We start from the raw sequence: 20,961 nt of genomic DNA, 5'->3' as shown, positions 1-20,961 counted from the left end.
TTGATCTATATGGCTGTTCTAATGTCAGTGCAATATTGTCTTGAGTGTCCTAACTTAATTAGTCTAATAATAAGGTCTCTGAAGCTGTGTAACTTGATCTTCCTTTTATTTTCTGTTATTATAAATTATTTGTTTTTCATATAAGTTTTAGAAAGGCTTGTATATTTGTTCAAAATATCTGCTAGAATTTTGATTTGAACTTCTTTGAATCCACAATCTACAAGGTGACCACAGTTATATAAGAGAAAAATCCCCTTGGGCTTCCGTCAGGGAAGGGCAAATGGAACCATTTTGAAACATGCCAGAGAACACTGTTCTTCTTAGCAAGGCCTCCCCTCAAAGGAAACTACTTAACTAGAGCCTAACTTGGTGGGATATTATGAAAGCCAAACTTTCCTTCCCTTACCCCAAACCTTACCATTATGTTACTAATAACTTGTTAACAGCTCTTGCTTTTACCTGGTATCTCATGTCCACTTATCAAGAAAATCTTGCAATCCATACAAAAGGCAGGACACACAATTTGAAGATACGGACCACTGGCCTTTGGCAATATGATAGAGCAAAGATAGTGTCCTCAACAAATAGTTCTGGAACAACTGGACATCCACACAAAAACATGTAAGTCTAGACACTGACCATATACCCCATCACAAAATAAGTCAAACAGATTACAGATCTAAATGACACACCTGACAAAGGACTGTTATTCAAAATATACAAAATTACTCTTAATATAAACAATAAGAAGACACACAATGTGATTTAAAAATGGGCTTAAGCCCCTAGCAGACACCTCACTGAAGAAGATATACAAACAGCAAATATACATATGAACAGATATTCCATATATTATGTCATTCAGGGAAAAGCAAACTAAAACCATGAGATACCACTGCACACATATTAGAATGGCCCAAATCTAGAACACTGATGATAGCAAATACTGGAAAGATGTGGAGCAATACGAACTCTTACATATTACTGGCATAAATATAAAATGGTATAGTCACTTTGGAAATCATTTTGGTGGGTTCTTACAAGACTAAACATAACCTTACCATAGAATCTGGCAATTTCTTACCCAAAGGAGTTGCAAATTTATATCCACAAAAATCCACACACGGATGTGTGTACTAGCTTTATTCATATTTGCCTAAACTTGGAAGCAACCAAGACATACTTTGTAGGTAAACAAATACATAAACTATGGTAAATCCAAGCAATGGAACATTATTCGATGCTAAAAATAATTGAGCTCTCAAACTATGAAAAGACATCAAGGAAACTTTAATACATATTGCCTAGTGAAAGAAGCCAGTCTGAAAAAAAAACTACATGCTGTATTATTCCAACTATATCACATTCTGAAAACAGCAAAAATGTGAAGACATTAAAAAGATCAGTGGTTTCAGGGATTGGGTTTAAGAGATGAATAGGCAAAACAGAGGATTTTTAGGGTAGCAAAAATACTGTTATGATATCATAGTGATAGATGCATTCTATTGTACATTTATCCAAACATAAACAGTAAACCATAATGTAAACTGTGAACTTCAAGTGATTATAATGTGTCAATGTAGGGTCATCAATTAGAACAAATGTACCACTCTGCTGGGAAATGTTAATAACAGGAGAGGCTATGCATGTGTGACATATGGAATATATGGGAAATCACTATGTTTTAAATTGGATGTATACTTAAAACTAAAAATGAATAAAATATTTTTAAATGTAATTAAACAAAATATATTAAATTATTAATAAAATACAATAAATTAATCCTAGATAACCACAATTATAAATTTGGCTCCTAAATCATGGACTTTTTGAAAACACTAAGTATGAAAATAACTTACATGTTACAATTTCAATCAATTGAATAGTTGCGTTGCTTTTGAAATTCAAGGAACTTAAAATGGTAAAGTGGGATTTCTGTAGTTCCCTTTTCACAATGAACATTTCTATTCCATATATTTCTGTATTATGCATTTCTTGAGGATTCAGGGGAATGTTCTTGAGAGGAGATAAAGAATCTGTAAAAAAGAAAATCTGTTATTATAACAGGGGATATAACACCAGCTTTTCAAGGCCTTAAAATACTACTGTATCAGGGAAATGACATTTTTAACAATTTATTGCTTTTCTGAGACCAAATTTCTTCTTTTCCATTTTGGAAGATATGGGTCTCAAGGTCTTCTCACAAAGCAAAGTTGAAATGTTTCTCTTAGATCCTGCCTTGTCAACTCCTACAATGTTCCCTTGCATTTTTCTTAGAAAGGCAAGATTGTCTAAGATCTATCAGGGCAAAAGGGAAGGAATTTTATTCCCACGTTTTCCAACTCCCCAGCTCTTTCGTACATTTAAAAAGCATGCAACATTTACTGACAGCTTTGTTGCCTGATCTCCACTAGAGCGTATTCACTCTAGGGATATCTGGGAGCTCTAATACAAGTCTCTGATTTTCACAGGTGCTGTAGAGGAAACATGAATTTATAACCACGATGAAACTTGCTTCTTCCTTGTTTCTTCTAGAAAGGTTAAACATGTGTGCGACTGAGTAGTCAATAGAGAAAGGTGTGAGTTATCCATAAGAGAGCAGGTTTTCTCTTCCTAGAGACTGGGCTTTAATCTATTGCGTTTGTACTCACACTGTCCCTTTACCTTTGATCCCCAATCCACGGACATTTGAAAATACATACGTGCATTTTTGATAGTCCCAAGAACTAAGAACAATTACTACATTTAATAACAATAAAGAGTGGGTTTAGTAGAATGTCAATAGTGCCCGGAGTGAGAAAAGCTACTGAGAGGGATTGTTAGGGGTTTGTGTTTTTCTCAGGCTAGTGGTGTACTTTTGATGGTCATATAATATAACACAAATTTCATAAATCTTCAATTTCCTTCTGATCCTCAATAAATGTCTTATGTTATGAATAGTGTGTGTCATATCAAGATTCGTTAGTATTCGTATTATTTACTCCAGAATACTATAAATGTTCTAAAAAAATAAAACAATGATTCATTATTTCAAATATATGTTTATTGTTTTGCTGTGCAGAAGAAGCATTTTAGTTTGATGTCGTCTCACAAGTTTATTTTTGATTTTGTTTCTTGGGCTTTAAGGGTCATATCCAAAAAATCATTGCAAAGACCCACGTCAAGTAGTTTTTTTCCATATGTTTTTTCTTCTAGAAGTTTTATGGTTTCAAGTCTTATATTTAAGTCATTAATCCATTTTAGGTTAATTTTTTTCAGTTGTGTTACAGGGCTCCAGTGTCAGTCTTTTATATGTGATATCCAATTTTCCTAGCACCATTTATTGAAAACTCTTTTCTGCATTGTATATTCTGGACTCCCTTGTCAAATACTAGTTGACTGCATATACTTGGGTTTATTTCTGGGCTTTTGGTTCTGTTCTATTGTTTGTTTGTTTTTGTTTTTTTTGTCTATTTTTGTCAGTACCATACTCTTTTGATTACTAAACTTTATACTATAGCTTGAAATGAGAAACTGTGATACTTCCCACTTTCTTTTTTCTCAGAATTGCTTTGGCTATTCAGAGTCTTTTGTGGTTCTGCACAAATTTTAGGATTGCTTTTTATACTTATGTATAAAATGTCTTTGGAATCCTGATAGGGATTGATCGAGTTGAATATATGCATGGCTTTTTGTAGTATTCCAACCCATGAATACATGATACCTATCCGTTTTTTTATGTCTTCAATTTCTTTCATCAATAGCTCATAGTTTCCAGGCTTTTACCTCCTTGGTTAAAATTATTTATGAATAATTTATTATTTTTGATGCTATTGAACATGGGATTATTTTCTTTGTCTTTTTCAGATAATTCATTATTAGTGTATAGAAACATTACTAATTTTTGTTAATCTTGTGTTCTGCAACTTTGATGAATTCATTGATTAGCTCAATCATTTTTTGTGGAATATTTAGGATTTGTATATATAAAATGGTATCTTCAAATATATGCGATTTTGCTTCTTCCTTTTCAATTTGTATGCTTCTTTTTTCTTTCCTCATTGCTCTAGTTGGTACTTCCAGTACTATGTTGAATAGGAGTGATGATAATGGACACCCTTGTCTTGTTTCTGATCTTAAAGAATAAGCTTTCAACCTTTCACTACTGATTATGATATTAGTTATGGACTTGTTATATGTGGACTTTGTTGTGTTGGGGAATGTTTCTTCCATACCTAATTGTTAAGAGTTTTTTTTTTTTTAATTATTATTATTATTATTATTATTATTAACACATGTTAAATTTTCAAATGCTTTCTCTGTATATAATGAGATGACCATATATATATATACATATATATGTATATATGTATATATATATTTTTTAATTAATTTTATTAATATGATGTCTAACACTCGTTGATTTGCATATGTTGAAACATCTTTGCATCCCAGAGATGAATTCCACTTGATTATGATGCATGAACCTTTTAATGTGCTGCTGAATTTGATTTGATAGTATTTTACTGAGAATTTTTATATTCATATTCATCAGGAATATTGGCCTGCAATTTTCTTTTCTGGTAGCTTCCTTGTGTGGCTTTGGTATCAGAGTAATGATGGCCTCAAATTAAATTTGGGAGTATTCGCTTCTCACTGATTTGTTTTGGAAGAGTTTGAGAAGGCTTGGTGTTAATTCTTCTTTAAATGTTTGGTAAAATTCACCAGTGAAGCCATTTGGTCCTGAGCTCTTCTTTGTTAGGAGATTCTGATTTCTGATTCAATATTCTTACTGGTAATTGGCTTGTTCAAGTTTCTTTTTCTTCCTGATTCAATCTTGGTAGGTTATATGTTCCTATTTATTTCCACTATTTTAATAGGTTGTTCAGTCTGTTCCTAATAGCCTTTTAGATCTTTTGTATTTCTGTGGTATCAGTTGTAATGTCTTTTTTTTTTTTCTTTCAATTATAATTAGTTGATTTCGGTCTTCTCCCTTTTTTCCTTGGTTAGCTTAGGTAAAAGTTTGTCAGTTTTATGTTTTCAAAGAACAAACTCTTAGTTTAGTCAATCTTATCTTCTTTTTCCTATTCTGTATTTCATTTATTTCTGCTTTTATTTTTGTTATTTGCTCTTTACTGCTAACTTTAGGGTCAGAATGTTTTTATTTTATTTTATTTTATTTTATTTTATTTTATTTTATTTTATTTTATTATTTTATTTTATTTTAATTTCATTTTCTGTTTTCTTACAGTATAGAGTTAACTTGTTATTTGGGTTCTTTCTTGCTTCTAAATGTAGTAGGCATTTATTGCTATAATCTTCCTTCCTTTTTTTTTTTTTTTTGTTACCACTTACTTCAGATATATATATATATTTTTTCATTCTTTCACTCACATTCTCTGTGTATTTTTAATGCTAAAGTGAGACTTTTGTAGGCAGCATACTGTTGGATCTATTTTTTATCTTTTTTTAATGGTATTTATTTATTTTTAATTAAAGTTTATTGGGGTGACAATTGTTAATAAAGTTACATAGATTTCAGGCATACAATTCTGTATTATATCATCTATAAATCACATTGTGTGTTCACCACCCAGAGTAAAGAACAAGACAAACAAATGAGAAAGGGGATCAAATATATATATATATATATATATATATGTATATATATATATATATATATATATATATATATATATATATATATACACATATATATATATATTATCTTTTGATTGGAAAATTTAACTGGCTCCCATTTAAAGGAATTATTGACACGTATGAACTTACTATTTCTATTTTGTTGGTTCTGTTTGTTTGTTTGTTTGTTTGTTTGTTTTTTGTAGATCTATTGTCCCTTGTTTCTTATGCTGCTGCCTTTTATGTTTGTTTGTTTTTGTTTTTGGTGTCTGATGTCTTTAGTTATCAGTATGCTTGTCTTCTTTATCATGTTATTTTGTGTAAATGATACAGGTTTTTCTTTTAGGTTACCATAGGCTTATATAAAACATGTTAAGATTATAACACCCTATTTTAAACTGTTAACAACTTTAATAGAATTCCTAAACTTTACACATTTGTTGCTCCTCCTCACATTTTAGGTTATTGGTTTTACAGTTCACATATTTTTTAATATTGTGTAACTAATTAACAGGTTGCTGTAGTTATTGTTATTTTACTCCATTTAACCTTTAAAATACAGTTGTCAGTGAGTCATGTGCCACTATTACCCTATTACACAATTAAACTTTGACTCTATATTTACCATTACCATTGAATCTTGTGCTACTTTCTTGTGTTTTTATGCTGTTAGTTAGCATTCTTCTACTTCCACTCAAGGAACTTTCTTTAGCATTGCGTGTAAGGCAAGTCTAATGGTGATGAACTCTCTCAGCTTTTGATTGTGCAGAAAAGTCTGCACCATTTCTGGACAGCTTTGCTGAGTATAAAATTCTTGTTTGACAGTTCTTTTTGTTCAATATTTTGAATATATGATCTAATTCTCTCCTTGCCTGAAAAATTTCTGTTGAGAAACCCATTGATGGTTTTATGGGAGTTCCCCTTTTTGTAACTTCTTTCTTTTGTCTTGCTGCCTTCAAATTTTGTATTTGCCTTTTACTTTAACAATTTAATTATAATATGTTTTCAGATAGCCCTATTGGGTCCAACCTATTTGGGGTACTTTGGCCCTCATGGATCTGCATGTCCATTTCTTTTCCCAGATTTGGGAAGATTTCAGCCCATATTGCTTTAAATATACTTTTTGTTCCTTTGTCTTTCTTTTCTTCTGGAATTATTATAATGCAGATATTGTTTCTTTGCATTGGGTCCCACAATTCCTATAGCCTTTCTTCACTCTTTACTAAATTCCCATTACTTTTTGCCTATCTGACTGAATAGTATCAAATGTCCTATCTTTCAGGTCACTGATTCTTTTTTCTGCATAGTTGAATCTACTTTTGAATCTCTCTATTGGATTCTTCAGTTTAGTCATTGTATTTTTTAGCTCTAGGATTGATTTATTTATTTGTTGTTTTAATAGTTTCTCTTTCTTTGTTGAGCTTCTTTATTTAGTTATCTCTATGTGTGATTTTGTTATTCACTAAACTTTTTAAAGAGGACTATTTTGAATTCTTTGTTGACAGTTCATAGATCTCGATTTCTTAGGGTTAGTTATTAGAGCTTTATTAGTTTCCTTGAGGGGTGTCATATTTACCTGATTTTTTTGTGATCTTTGATTTCTTTTGTTGGTATCTGTATATTTGGGTAAGTAGTTTCCTCTTCCAGACTTTACAGGTTCACTTTGGCAGAGAGTCCTTCGCTGGTCAGCTCAGTTTGGATTACTGGATGTATCTGTTGGTGAAGTCCTTGGGCAGGTTGGGACTGTCATGAGGGTCTATTTGGGGACAAGACAACTGCCCAAGCTCTGAGGTTAGAGTGGGATGAAGTTCCAATGGCTAAGAACTGTTGGATGGCACTGCTGTCTTGGTTCCCCGTCCAAGCGAGGCTATAGGATTGGCTCTGTGTTGGCTAAATTCTCTTACTAGATGGTCAGACTAAATAGATGGTGGTGACTGGGTTCTATATGTGTTAATATATCGGGCATTGAATTTACTACTTTGCCTTGGTGAGCAGCAGGACAGAACCCAGGGCCTTCATGGCTCATTGTTTGAGGAATCAAATCAGGCAAGAGTATGCACTGAACTCCCTGGCTAAGTGAAGCCACCAGTTTTGCTCTGCAGCTTGGGAAAGCCATAGGCTCTGCTCTCTGTTCAAGTGTTTTGTAAGCAGGCCTTTTGTGTGGCGTATGCAGTTTGCTGTTTTCTCTGTTTAGGTTCCCTAGTTGGGCAGCATAAAGGCTGTGTTCAGCAATTAGTGGGACTACTAATGATTTTTCCTTTCTGAGTGCAGCTGTAGAACCAGCTCCAAGGCCACTAGGGTTCTTCATGGTCTAGACCCAAGCTGAGTCATACTACAAATTCCCTGGTTCAACAGGTTCACTGGATGTGATTTGTAGACTGTTAGCTCTGCCTGCAGTACTCTCATCTTCAGCTAATTGGGTCATGCAGCCTCCAAGTGTTCCCTCTAGCTCTTCTGATCAGATGGCTGGGAGCCACACTCAAAAGTGGGTGGGACTATGACTCAGCTACCCTACCTGGGTTGGATGGGAAGGCCCGCTCCAAGTATCTCCCAAATTTTTCTGAACTAGCCTTTCAGCCTGTAGGGGCTGTCTGTCTCTGAGGCCTCTCTCTTTGGATTTCAGAGTTTCATCCCCTTCTGTGAATGCATGGTCATATTGGATCAGGGCGCCTCTCTAATGGCCTCATTTTAACTCAATGTCTTTAAAGGTCTTGTCTCCAAATATGGTTACATACTGGAAGTTGGGATTTTAAAATATAAATTTTGTAGGGATACATTTTTTTTATAACATTCCGCCCTGTTGAACCCCCAAATTCATGTTCTTTTAACATGCAAAATACATTCTCCCTATCCCAAAAGCCCAAAGGTCTTAAACCATTTTAGTATCAACTCGAAGTCCAAAATATCATCTAAATATCATATAAATTAAGTGTGGGTGAGACTTAAGTTTTGATTCAACCTGAGGCAAAATTCCTTTTCAGCTTAGAACTTGAAAAACCAGACAAGTTATATGCTTCCAAAATGCAATGGTGATATATGCATAGGATTGATATTCCCATCTAAAAAGGCAGAAATTTAAAAGAAGAAAGGGACTGTACACAGAAATTTAAAAGAAGAAAGGGGCTGTAGACCCCAAGCAAGTGAAAAACTCAGCAGTGAAAATTCCTTGGAATCAAAAGCTGGAAAATAATCTTCTATGTCTCGGTGTTCTGTCCTATGGGCCCACCTATTTGTTGGCCCCACTTTTCTCCCAGTGGGGTGGTAGCATTGCCCAAGCATCCCTGGATAGCAATCACACTACTTAGGCACCAGACAGTGGCAGCCTGGTCTGAAAACAATGAGGTTGTCTTACCCTCTGAAACCAAGGAAGAGATAGCCTTGCCCCTACCCCAAAACCTACGATGGTAATGGAAGCTCCCAGATTGCTTTTAGTGTCATTCTTCCCCTTTCTTGAAAAATAACTTGTATTAATAAATGGCTAGCTCTATTGCATTCTAGAAACCCAAAAACTTTCCTTCACTTTGTCCCATCTCTATATCCTTTATATTCCAAGCTGGTAATATTCCTGGTGTAACTCTATCTCTATTCTCGGATTCAGGTGAGTGGGCTGATTAAATCCAGAGGTTAATTTCTCCATGAAATTATTGTCCAGCCATACCTTTGGTGTTCTCTCCAAAGCATACTTTCTTATCTTTCTGCAGTATGGATAAGCTGAGAATTTTCCAAATCTTTATTTCTGTTTGTTTTTTGTTTTGTTTTGTTTTCTTAGCAATTTCTTCTAGTTATCTTTCTCCTCTTGTATTTTCCTATAAACAGTAAGGAGAAATCAAGCCATGCCTTCAAAACATTGCTTAAAAATACTGTCTGCTATATATCCAAGGTAGTCACTCACAAGTCTTACCCTCCACAAAACACAACATGCATCTTTCCTTCAATTCCAATAATACGCTCCTTATTTCTGTCTGAGACAAGAAGCACCTTTAATGTTCTGATGTCTTCCAACATCTTATTTGTTATGAAATATATATTTTCTAAGATAATAATGCTTTCTCTATAACTCTCCCCTTTTCTTTCCAAACCCTCACAAGAATAATCTTTAATACCCCAATTTCTGCTTACAGTCCTTCAAGGCAATGTAGACTTTTCTAGCACACACTACAAAACTTTACAGTCTCCACCCAACACCCAGTTCTAAAGCCATTTTTATATGTTTGGGTATTTGTTATAACAGCACCCTATTTCATTGTACCAAAGTCTATATTTCTTAACCTGGGCTGTCATAACAAAATACTGCACGCTGGTTTGTTTAAACAATAGACATTTAAATTCTTAAGTTCCGAAGGCTGGAAGAGCAAAGTCCAGGTGCCAGGAGGGTTAGTTTCTGGTGAGTTCTCTCTTCTCATTTAGCAAACTGCCTTCTTGCTGTGTGTTCACATGCCTTTTCTTTGAGCACATGCAGAAAGAGAAAGAGACAGAGAGACAGAGAGAGACAGAGAGAGAGAGACGGAGAGAGAGAGAGAGACAGAGAGAGAGACAGAGAGAGACAGAGAGAGAGACAGAGACAGAGACAGAGACAGAGACAGAGAAAGACAGAGATTGTCCTTTCTTATAAGAGCAGCAGTCTGATAGGATTAAAGCCCTACCATTATGACCTCATTTAACCTTAACTATCCCATTAAAAATCATGTCTCCAAATATAGTCACATTGGAGTTAAATCTTCATTATATGAAATTTGAGAGAACCTAATTAATAAAAACAAGATACAGTGTGTTATAAATAGTATTTAACATACAGTTATGTATAAAAAATGGCAGTAATTATTGCTGATGTTACTGTATGAATAAAGACATTGTCATTCAGTTAGTAAAGGAGAAACATGATTCAAAAATAAGTATTACTAAAAATTCACCAGTTGCTTTTTCCATAAATTATTTTGAAAATTAACTATCACATATGTTATATAATTACATATATATACAATTATATATAAACTAAAACTAATACAGTTATATATGCAATTATATATAAACTAATATAATTATATATTTTATATAATAGATGTATGCTATATACATCTATTATATATATTTATATGTATTATATTATATGTATTTATATAATATATGTATTTTATATAATATACGTATAATATACATATGTTTTATGTATATAATATATACATATATTATATAAAATATATAACATTAGTTTATGTTGCTGAAACCCCCCAGTCAGCAATGATTTGTTATGGCAGCCCTAGCAAACCAATACATATCTATATCTATATCTTCATCTATATCATCATCTATATCACCATCTGTATCTATATCTAATCATCTTTGTATATAATATATAGTATTTATATATTATTTATATAATTATTATAATTAATTATATACAATATTTATTATATATTATATAATATATTATATATTATATTATATTATATACTAATATATTTTTATATATAATATTATATATAGATGTGTATACATATGTATATGCATACATATGTGTATATATATATGTATACATGTATACATACATACACATATATATGTATTGGTTTGCTAGGGCTGCCATAACAAATCACTGCTGACTGGGGGGCTTCAGCAACATGAATTAATTTTCTCAGAATTCTGGAAGCTAGAAGTTCAGAAGTTCAAGATCAAGGTTTTTGCAGGTTTGGTTTCTCTTAAGACTGCCCTTCTTGGCTTGCAAATGAGCGCCTTCTTGACGTGTTCTCACGTCCTCACACGGACCCTCCTCTGAGCCTGTGAATCCCTGGTGTCTTTCCATGCTTCCGTATTTCCTCTTCTCATAAGGACACCAGTCACATTTTATTAAGACCTATTCATATGACATTGTTTAACATTATTGATAACTTTAAAGTCTTTCTCTTCAAATAAAGTCACATTACAATGTACTGGGGTTAAGGGTTCAACATGTAAATTTTGGGGAGACACAATTCAACCCATAATAATTACCATCATATTTTAGTACAATAGAATATGTTACAAAATTTAAGAATACTATACACTCTGCCTGCTTAAAATCCTTTATGGATTTTTCGGCAAAAAAAAAAAAAAAAATTAGGCTCAAAAATTTTGCTGTCAGAAGCTTTAAATTTTCTTAAGAAGACCTTAGCAAGAGAGGACAAATTTTTAAATAACTTTTTCATTTTGAGTTAAATGAACCATTAATAAAAATGTTAATTGTAGAAGGAAGGGGTGTTGACATAAACAGCTAGGAAAAAATACTCGTTAAGAATGGTGCCTTTTCCATTATATAAAGAGAATTTAGAAAGTTTCTATTATTATTACTCTGAATTTCAGAGATGAAAAACAGAAGGAGTTGCTGAAAAAGATTTACTGATCAGTACATCTATCCAGATGTCATTTTAGGTTGTATTTATATTTAAAAATTAGCTCAGTGTTAGTCCTTAGTTATTGGAGAAATTACCCAAAACTAGCTCATCAGGCGCAAGCCTTATGTTTTAGATTTCAACAAATGGGGATATAAACCAGGTAGAGTTCATGCTTGGAAAGGCTTTGACCATAGGAATATTCTTTCTACATAAATGTTGCCATTGCTTCATTCATTTAAACAATAATTAGCAAGTGCCTTTTGCCAAGTACTGCTGTTGGACCTTGAAATCCATTCATTAGCAAAGAGAAAAAAAAAAAAAAAGAAAAATCATTGTCTTCCATCCTTAAAGATGTTGTATTCTAGCTTGGGAGGGGTGCAGTAAACATCAACGTGAAAAATATAAGATATATGACAAATATCAGTTACATGAAAATATACAAAATATGTTAAAAGTGAGGAGTGCAGGGTGAGAGAAATAACAAATGATCACTGGGAAAGGAGAAAAGATAGATTTCAGTGTGACATTTTGTAGTCAAGAGAGGATATCCTGAGAAGATCTCTGAGCAAGGACTTGAATTAGGATCAAAAGTTAACAAAGGGAAGGTTTAAAGAGAAGACTCTGAAATGGGAGTATACTCAGCCTCCCAAAAATTCTCCAGTCCATCAACTAGGAATAAGACTGCATACACATGTGGAGTAAGATTTTGATCTCAAAATGTGTCGACATTATAGTGGACCAAAGATTAAGACCATGACTCCCCTAAGACATCTACCCTCATTATTAATGTTGAATATGTATGGGTTAGAACAAAAGAGTCAGCTATCATCTCTTGTATTTTGGCAGAGACTCAGAGATAGGCAGAGAGTGGGATAGCTTTACAGTGGAAACAGAAAAGACTTTCAGGATGCCCTGATTTGAAGTTATTGGCACAGGAAAATGGAAGGACAACTAACTAGAAGCAGGCATCCCGTGTGATTGATCATGGGTGCATATTTGGCCTTCTCTGATGGAAGTGAGACAAATATTGGGGGAACTTAACAGATGTTAATCAAGTCCTGGCCATTTGGGGCCAATTATTACAGGGGTTATCGTTTGCCTTCCTGAATTGTTACTTGAGATAGTTAGATGAATTTCTATAAGTCTGACATATAGAAGGTTAGATTCCTGCGCTTTTTATTGTAGAAAAGGGAGTTGATTTCCTGGGGAGGTTGCTGCAGGTTTGGGGTCAAAGTTCTACTGTCATATAGAGTCTCATCATTGTTTATATTTCCAAACTCTCAGTATCAACTAAAATCTATGGCTTTCAATTCCTTCATATTTAGACTTTTTCCATACCGTCTACCTTAAATTCACTGGACTCAGTAACATTAGGCCTTTTATGCCTTGTTATGGCAGCCATACCAAGAACAACTATGGCCTAAGTCAAGTCTCATTTCATACACTATATGCTCCATATTTTCCTCATTCTTTCCCCTTCTCTCGTTTCTATCTAGCTGTTTTATACTCTAGAATTTATAAACCCTTATCACCAAAATCCCATTTTTTTTATATTTGTATCTGTATGTATGCATGTATGTATGTATGTATGTATGCATGTATTTTTGTATTTAATCTTCACTGTCTTGCTCTAATAAAAAACTGACTCTCCCCTGAGAACACTAATAGTCCTTAAGCCATCTCAAGGGGTAGCTCCAAGTAGCCCCTTTCAGACCATTTTTCTCCATCTTGGGAGATGGAGAATAAATTAATTAATTTTGAATGTCATAATTAGATTATATTACCCATTACCTGTTGTGCAATTATCCATCCACCCTTGCTTATTTCCCCCTGATTTTCATAATTTTTAACTCCTAGGTCAATCTACTTTCTCTAACACTACTACTTTTTTTAATTCTTGGTGTCCTGGTAGTATAATGTACTCATGTGTGACCCTTCCAAAGGCTAGCCTCTTAGTACCTTGCATTCCTTTCTGCCAAAGGTCTTCTACTCGAGCCATTTACTTGAAGATATCTAACCTAGAAAGTATCAACATTAATCATAGAAACCCCTCTATAATTCTAACTTTGTACATCTGAGTCCCTGACCACCACCTCTGTCATTCCAGCTAATTCACTCTAACATTAACTCCCTGAAAATTATTGTACTTCACAAGGATCATCAATCTACCTTCCCACAATTTCAATGTCTCTTACCTCCTGTATGTCTGCAAACATCTAATTTAAATTTCATGGTTAGTTGTTATAAACACCTCTTTGCCTATACACTTGCACTTCTCTTATGTCATTACACTAGAATGGCAAAGCAGAACTTTAACTGAATCTAAGTTTTTGCCTAATCTGTATCTGATCCAGAGATTATGAACTGAAAAAAATTGTCACATTATTTTCCAAATTAGAAAATACATTATGCAATGACCCTTATATGTCATTTTATTTGATTTAGATATTATCCCCACAAATATGTTACTGTTTTGTCAGTTTTCTTCTTTCCAATCTATTACATTATTAATGAGTTATCTCTATATTGTCTAAATCATCACTTGAAAAATACAAGATTCCAGGAACTCAATTTATCACTGACAGTCACTGGTTCTGCCGCTGCTTTGTGTGAGGTTGGAGAAGTTATTTAATCCTTGTAAATAAAATCAGTATAATAGTAGTTGATGTAAAGATTCATATAACATCATGAATGTTAGATTTCACTTATAATTCTATGATCCTTATCATTTTTTATTTGTTATTACCATCATTATCAAATGAAAGAATTTGGAGTATATATTAAAAAAAAAAAAAAAAAAAACTTAAGAAGATTGTTTGTCTTTTAGTTTAACAGAACAAAACACCACAGACTGGGTGACTTAAACAATATAAATTTATTTTCTCACAATCCCCAGGGTAGTAGTCCAAGATAGAGTTGTGAGCAGGTTCCATTGCTTCTGAGGACCCATCTTTGATTTGCCAATTGTCATCTTCTTGCTGTATTATCGCATAGTCTTTCTTTTATGCAGCTGCATCTCTGGAGCCCCTTTCTGTGTCCAAATTGCCTCTTCTTATAAAGACATCATTCTATTAGATTAGGTCACACCTTTAAGGCCTTATTGTAACTTAATAAACTCTTTAATGTCTCTAGCTCTAAAAACAGTGATATTTTGAGGGACTGGGATTAGGGCTTCAACATATGAATTTGGGAAGGAGGGGGGACATTTCAGCTATAACAGTTCATATAATACATCTCAGAGCATTGTCTTCTTATGTAATCCAACTAAAATGCACACTTAGTCTCTCAAGACTGATTCTTTATCAGCAGGCCTGTCCTCCTAAAAGACACCCACACCTAAAGATCCCTGAGACAGATCCCTGTCCTCTGCCCAACCAAATCCTGAACACCTATTTGCCTACCCTACCTCTGTCCACCCAGAAAATGCCACTATTTCTATTTTACGTTTTAAAAAATGTGCTATACCCCATTCCTTGGATCAGAACTTCCCTGTATTTAAATCGGTTTATCAGAGTCTCCATTAGGCCTTTCTCCAATTATCACCACATTCTGCTTACGTTAACATATCCATCCAAAATCTCTCATTATTGGAATTAGAAATTAGAAATTACTTCTGCTCTGCAATAACATCATCAAATTTTGTATCAACTGGCTTTGCAGTAACATTATGAAATCCGAAATCCAGGGTGATAATCTCCTATTGAGACTTCTTAGAATAATATGTAAAATCAGAGAATCCTAACCTTTGCTCCTCAAAAAAGCAAAGATTTTTTGTGTTTTTTTTTTTCATTAAAATTTGACAACTGACATTTAGAGCCCAGAAAGTATTCGAAAGAGAGAATTCACAAATATTAGGTTGGAACAAAAATAATTATGGTTTAAAAGATAAAAATAATTGCAAAGACCACAAGTACTCCATCCTCTGTGTGTTTTCCCCTCAATCAACCTATATACTATTTTTTCCCATGCTAAGAAAAAAAAAAAAAAAAGAAGAAGAAAAAATTCTGCCTTTCAAACTATTTTACTCACAATATCATGCCCTATTTTATTTTCTTTTACGATAAAATTCATTGCCTGGAGCAGTTAATGCCAATGTCTCTATTTCCACCTCATTCCCCAATGTATTCAATCTGGTCCCTATCTCTATGACTGCAAGGAAAGTGCTCTTTGCTACGATTACTAATGAATTCCTCATCAATAAATCCAATCCCTGGGTTTTGTTCTCATCCTACTTAATCCTGCTGTAGTATTCGGCACTGCTAAATACACTCTTCTTTAAATCTTCCCTTTCACTTCAGAGAATTCAATTTCTATGACTTTTTTTATTTGACTGTACTTTTCCTCACTTTTAATATGGCCAATGTTGCTCTTTCTCCCCTAATAATTTATATTTCCCATGGATATGTTTTCATATTTAGCTATTCTTACACTACACATCTTCCACACCAGATCATCTTATTTATAACAAAGACATCAGTAGAAAGAAAGTCTCAATATAAGTTCGACAGGAGCACGGTCTAGATATATTTATTCACTTTTACACTCCTACTTGCTAGTCTGAACCTATAAAATAGGCCTGTACATATTTTATTTAATGAATGATCTGTTACTTAAATTTAAAATATCTATGAATTCTACATTTATAGATTTAGGTATGCTACCTGTTTATCACAACGTTTTTCATGTTCCACATGTAGCTCAAAGTTAACGACCAAATCATTTTTTCCCTAAAAATCTCCCCTTGTACTGCATACTTCATTTTTTTTGTTTATTTATGTATTACATATATATTAACTAATTTTGTAGTTTTCATCAGGCACAGGTTACAGCAGTGAAAAATTCCTATAAGATACCTGTGAAAACAAACCCTAAATGCTGCTTTGGAACTGTGGAATGGGTCAAAACTAAAGAGGTTTGAAAAAGCAAATATACTCTGACAGGATTTTAAATTGAAATTTATATTGTTATTTCATACAGCCGCTATAACCCATATGTTCCAGCTATTCCTTTTATTCCATATTTTCTTTTACTTATATGGGTAACAATATATTTAATGCTGCCTGTCAATAGTTGATGCCTGTGTCTCTCGTCATTGTGGTTGTCTGAAGCTCACTCCAAATCGAATAATTGGAAAAATGTTCCCCAAAATCTTGCCTGTTGATTAGTCTGTGTGCATTACCCTTCCACTCAGATTTGCTAGATATAAAATTCTTGCCTCGCACTTTTTGACCATACTATATTATTTTATTTATCCCCCACATCTTCTCCTGATTAATTTGAATTCACTGTAGCAGTTTCACAACAATGCAGGGCCCTATCCAAGGAGGGAGCTCAGATACATAATTGTTTAGAGTTAAAATGCTCCAGCTCACATCCTTTTTACCACAGGCCTCTTGAAGTCACCTGGTATTGGCCCTTTCTTATTTTTAGCTGCTGTTTTCAAATTTACCTGCTTTTTTTTTTTCAGTGAATATCCATGTTGGTGTTTTCCTCATCACAAATCCATCAGAGAATGTCTTTACTTCCTTACTTTTCTTCCCACAAAGATACTGACACCATGTAGACTTTATGGCTGTTGGTGGTTTAAACTCATCTATTTGAATTTTGGGGGAAGTGTGTATACTTTCCCACCTAGTTTTGTTGAAAATATTGTACATAGATTTCTGACTTTGTTATCTAGTAACTGTCTGAACAATTACACTGCTATGACCATCACCTTGCCATAAATCTCTTCAATGGAATCACAGTTAACTATGAGCCTCTGCTTTATAGGACTGATGTCAGCTTTTGATATCCGAGGGCAAGTTGGGTGCACAACAGAATATTTAAAGTAACTTGAGTTATTATTATTATCATTATTATTATTATTATTAGTTTCAGGTGTACAAAACAACATAGAGATTAGACATTTATATGCCTCACAAAGTGACAACCTCAATAAATCTATTACCCATCTGACACTGCATATAGTTACTGTGTTTCCCCCCAAATAAGACCTTCCCAGACCATCAGCTCTAATGCGTCTTTTGGAGTAAAAATTAATATAACATCCAGTATTATATTATATTATATTATATTATATTATATTATATTATATTATATTACATTATATTATACTCAGTCTTATATTATATTAAAATAAGACCAGGTCTTACATTAATTTTTGCTCCAAAAGATTTATTAGAGCTGATGGTCTGGCTAGGTCTTATTTTCAGGGAAACATGGTATTAGAATATTATTGACTATATTCTCTATGCTATATTTTATATCTATGTGACTATTTTTTTTAAATTGTAGTTGACATTCAATATTATTTTATGTTACAGGTATACAGCGTAGTGGTTAAACATTTACATAATTTATGAAGAGATCCCTCTGATAAATCTAGAACCTATCTGACACTATGCATAGTTTTGTAACTTGGGTTTTCAATTCATATTCATATTTTAAAGTAGTGCATTTAAAATCTAGTTTCCATACAATGAATTTACAATAATCTCAAAAATCCTGTCATTTTAATTAGTAATTTCATAATTTTATATAAAGCATAAACAATTATTTTCATAGGAAATTATATTAATGCTGCTAAGTAAGTTATATAGATTAAATAGTCCTTAAATAGTTCCAATCTTAATTAAACACATTTCCTTAAACAGGTTGAACAATATATACAGAATTTTGATATACAGGGGTGCCAAAAAATGTATGCACATAACTTGTATTCATCTTTTGTTATCAGTATATATTTATACCAATTACAATTGGTACAATTACTCAATTATATACTCAATTATAATTGAGTATTACAATTATAATACGGTTTTTTCCTTTCTTAAAATATATACTATACATTTTTTGGCACCCTCTGTGTATTTCTTGTTAGTACTATAGATATCTAATTAAGCAATTTTATGTTCAAATAAGACAACTTACCCACACAGATAGCTAATTCTTGTAAATATCATGAGAGGTTTATTGACTAATAAATCTAATTAATTTATACAGAAATTGTATACAAATGTTCAAATACACTTTAAATTTCATTAGATCACCTGATATATTTCAAATTAAAACTGAAGTTTAGATTACATTTATTCAACTAGAAACAAAATACTTATCTTTTATATATCTACTGCCAAATTCCCTTCAAAATTAGTCATTTTAATACTAAACATATCATTCCTAATTTTAAAAGAAAAGTATAAATACTAATGGCATTAATTTGCTTTATTTTATGCATTTTAACTATAGATTATTATAGGGCTAAAAAGATAGGTATCTGTTAAAGAAAGGATTTGAATTTGGTAAGAGTCTGGTTTTTGAGTCAACAATTTATGACCACAAAATCTCAGATGGGCCAAGAACATGAATTGATCAGAATTTTGACTCTAATTTTCAAAACATGAGGTAGTGTATAACCAGTATGTTTTATTCTAATTGAAAATACTGAGTAATTTTATAGTCATTACTACAAAAATTCACTACTTTGTAGACTGTTAAAGGAATTAGTTTCATAACTTGGTTCTTATAAAATCAGATTATAAGTGTACACTATTCTTACCTCTGAATTAAGTCAGAGGAAATTGATTTATCTTAGTTGTAGTTCACTATTTATTACTTTATCACAATCTCTATTTCTTTTAGTAACCTGAGAACTATTTAATATTTTCTCATTGTTTTTTCTTTCTGAATTTCAGTTTGGTATAATTTACATAAAACACAATGTTTAATTTAAAATGTGTAACTTGATGAGTTTTGACAAATATATGTATACACACACACAAACATGTTGTGTCTGACAATTAGGTTCATGAACTTGTTGCAACAATGTTGCTGACCTTTTTTGATATAGGAGAGATTATTCATTATGAATTTGTACCAATTGGACAAACAGTTAAAGAAGTTTACTATTTGGAAGTGCTGAAAGGCTGCTTGAAAAAGTTAGATGACCTGCACTTTTTACCAACAATTCACGGCTCTTGCGTCATGTCAATCCACCAGCTCACACAGCACTGTCTGTGAGGGAGTTTTTAGCCAATAAAAAAACACTTGTGTTGGAACGCACTCCCTACTCACCTGATGTAGCCCCTAGTGACTTCTTTCTTTACCTGAAGATAAAGGAGATATTGTAAGAAAAACATTTTGATGACATTCAGATCATCAAGGGTAATAATGAATACAGCTGTGATGGCCATTCCAGAAAAAAAGTTCCAAAATTGTTTTGGAGGGTGGACTAGGCACTGGAGTCTGTGCACAATTTCCCAAGGGGAGTACTTTGAAGGCGACATTAGTGATATTCAGCAATGAGGTATGTAGCACTTTTTCTAGGATGAGTTCCCAAACTTAATTGTCTGATCTCACGTATATATTATATTATATGTAATATAATATATTAAAATTTATTATATATAAATTGTATATTATATATAATTTATAATATATTTATGTAATATACACATTTATATTATATAAAATTTATTATGTCAATTATAATTTATTATGTAATATATGTATACATATACATATAAACATATATAATGTGTATTATATAAATTATATGCATTATATAATATAACATATATAATATGCATTGCATATACATGCATATATATATACACACATATATATACATATGTATATACATGCATATATATATATATATATATATACGTATATATATATATATATATGTATGTATGTATATATGTATGTATATTCTGTGAAACCACAGCCATTATCCAGATATTGGATATTTCCATCATGTGCGAAAGTTCCCTCGTGCTACTTTGTTATCAGTCTTCTCCTCTAGGCCAGACACAGGCAACAACTTATCTGCCTTATGTCATTATACATGTTTGAATTTTCTATTGTTTTATATGAATCATGCCATATATCATACACTCTTTTGTATGTGGTTTTGTCATTCAACATGTTTCTGAGAGCTATCCATCTCGTGACATGTGCCATTAGTTTA

Source organism: Rhinolophus hipposideros, assembly GCF_964194185.1.
Source record: "Rhinolophus hipposideros genome assembly, chromosome: 2".
NCBI lineage: Eukaryota > Metazoa > Chordata > Mammalia > Chiroptera > Rhinolophidae > Rhinolophus > Rhinolophus hipposideros.
This window is presented reverse-complemented; position numbering follows the sequence as displayed.